The sequence below is a fragment of the Grammomys surdaster genome, unplaced genomic scaffold (assembly GCF_004785775.1).
Source record: "Grammomys surdaster isolate TR1022 unplaced genomic scaffold, NIH_TR_1.0 125690, whole genome shotgun sequence".
NCBI classification, from domain to species: Eukaryota; Metazoa; Chordata; class Mammalia; order Rodentia; family Muridae; genus Grammomys; species Grammomys surdaster.
In genome coordinates, this window is record NW_021620526.1 from 1,963,302 (window position 1) to 1,966,398 (window position 3,097).

Genomic DNA, 3,097 nt, shown 5'->3' on the forward strand with positions numbered 1-3,097 from the left:
TTCCTTCCTTCCTTCCTTCCTTCCTTCCTTCCTTCCTTCCTTCCTTCTTTTCCTTCCTTCCTTCCTTCTTTCTTTCTTCCTTTCTTTCCTTCCAATCACTATATATTTTATTTCCATTTCTTAGTTTATCAAAGTGGTTAGGGCCTTGCAGTACTATGTAGAGTAAAAGTCCAGAGAGCAGATAGCTTGAACTGTTCCTGATCAATTGTAGGGGGCAGCAGTAAATCTTTCACAGCTAAGTTGTGATAGTTTTTTGTAGGTATGCAGATGGTAATATGGTTTCAGAAAAGATAAGTTTTACTACTCTATATTATGCTATTTTATATTTCAACAGCAAAATATTAAAACAGAAGTGAAAGGAGCTTATACACTAAATGAGAGAAATGGAATGAGAACCTAGTCTAGATCAATGTGCTCCAAAGAGACAATCTAGATTTAGAGAACCGACTCCTTCTTGGGCATAGCAGCCAGACAGAATATTTGTGACTCAGACTGAAGCTTAAAAGGAGTGAGGGTGGGGATAGGTCTTTGGCCATAACAGTGCACAGGAAACTAACTGCCTGTGCCATCCAGCATATCAACGGGCTTTGCAAGCACCCAGCCCAGATGTGTCAGGCCTATAGACATAGACCCTTTTATGAGGCTTACTCAATGGTTGTCTGTGAGCCAAGGGTTGCCCAGCTACCCCCGGCCAGGGGGATGCTGGGTGGTTGCCAACCAATGACAGAGTTCACACTCTCCAGACTTTGCCCTGCCTTCATGTTGATTGGAAAGTATCTTCTACAACATAAATGTCCCAGGATACTGCAAGCATAGTTGCTGGCTGGCAGGGCTCAGGCTGCTATTCATTGTCTTCAGGCTATGGGCATTGAGCACTAACTCAGAAAACATTTACTGAGAAATCACTAAGTGCAAAGTAACTCAGCAGCTTACTGGGCAAGGCAGAGGGAAACAGCATCCATAAACACAGCTTGATTAAAACTCCAATCAAATGCTAAGGACAGGAGAACTGGTAAGGAAGAACATACAAGAAGGGATAGGGTTTAGGCCTAGGCAGAGAAAGCATGTCGGGAATGGAAAAACCAATCAGATGATGGAGACAGCTGGATGCAGACCTGTGGAAGATGGACAGTAAGTGTGTGAGAAGGGATGTAGCAGAGGGATGGAGACAAGTTGGAGTCTCAATGGGAGAATTTTCAAAGCTAGCTAAAAGGCTTTCGAGTGAAGTTGTACTTTGGAGCAAAGTGGGATGGAAAAAACACATGAGGAGTAATAAAACAGTGGGGTGATTTTTGACTTCCAACCATCTTTCATGAAAACACTCTGATGGTATCTGTTATCACTGCACATTTTGAAGCCCTGGCATGATTGATGATTCCATCAAGCTACAGGCACAGATTCTGAGGGGACATGTTTATGTATATGTTTAATGTCAAACTGCACCCATATTTCAGGTCTCTGCTACAAAACTCCTCACTGTTCAACATAGATGCTGTTTCATAGTGCTACTCTTCATATATGATTTTCCTCTAGTAAAACTCATATTGAGGAGTGCTTCCCAGGGAGCTAGTGAACAGGTGGAACCTTTAAAAGGTGGGGTCGAATTGGAGGTAATTAGGTCACTGTGACACCGTCCTAGGAAGAGATTAATGTCCCATTTCATATAAGTGGGTTAGAGCTCATAAGGCCTGGATTACTGTGAGAACAAATTGTTGCATGTTCATCCCTGCTATTTGTCCCCTTCCACAGGTGGCTGCTTATCACTCTCACACATGATGCCATCCCTTGTGTTATGAACCAGCAGGAGGCCTTTGCATCTCACTATATCCAGGTATCAGACTTCTCTACCTCCCAAACTGTGAGCTATACAAACTTCTTTTCGTTGCAATATACTTAGCCTTGCCCCAAAATAAATGAAGATACTCTAAACAGTTTATGCAATAAAGTAGCCATGCTGAACAGTACCTGGACATCAGGACCCCGTTGGATTTGCCATGATACAGAGCTAAGCCATTTCCACTAGAAGAGGACACATTGTCAAATGATGGACATTAACTCCACATGAGATGCTTTTTACCTGATGGCAAGAGGTGGCCCAGACATCCATTTACTTTCATAATAAGATAAATTAAATAAATACCAAGTCATACTAATATAGGCCACTAGGTAGATGCACATATTATTGACCATTAATTGTGAGCCAAGCATTTAAAAATCTATTGCCTCCCTTTTGTCACTTAAGATTACATAATACAACTTGAGTGAATGGTTCAGGATGTATTGTCGAGTTCTAGTGTTGCTTCTTGTGTTAGACTGTGTTCTCAGTTCTGTCCTAGACATTTGCACTACAGTAGCCAAATCCATTCTTGTGTGTTACCGTGCTGTGTAACTGCTGCCGCGTGCTCCTCGGCCTTCATGTCAGCTGCTGCAGGAGGTTGCTTTATATCCCTATGGCTATTGCCAGGGCTTCTGGAAAGAAACGCTATATTTGTATGCAACACTAACCCTTTAACTGCTATCGTATGTTTCTGCTTGCTGTGCCTTGTTCTGGCTGCTTTTTCGTGCTAATAAAATGTGTTTGGTGTTCCCCTTGTTAAAAAAAAAAGAAAGAAAAAAGAAAAAAAATCTATTGCCTCATGGGATTTTACCACAAACCATGTAGAACTGACCCTATTATAACCACAGGGAAAGAAGCTCACAGAAACAGGGTAACTTGCTCAAATTCACACATAGCAACTAAGCAATCAATACAGGCTTCACATTGAGAACTGGCTAGCCAAAGTTCCATTATTTCCACTACAAGAAACCTCAGAGCTTTCTGTTTATTCCATTTTTTGTAATTAACACTGGAATAACTATAAATTCATAGGAAAAGGCAAATTAAACTACATAAAGGTCTCCTTATTTTTTATCGTTTCCCCAAACTTCTACATTTCGTGTAACTAAAGGACAAAACTAGGAAATTGGCACTGATACAACCTGTATATTATGTGTCATTTGATCACATGTGTAGAGCCCTACAACCATCTCCATAACCAAGATTCAAAACTGTTTCAACACACACACACACACACACACACACACACACACACACACA

The 3,097-nt window shown here is 41.2% G+C and overlaps 1 pseudogene; it reads right to left on the reverse strand.

Moving 5' to 3' along the window:
* LOC114639240 overlaps positions 1-2,417 on the reverse strand; it is a 10,487-nt pseudogene extending 8,070 nt beyond the window's left edge.
* Positions 2,418-3,097: the final 680 nt, after the last annotated feature.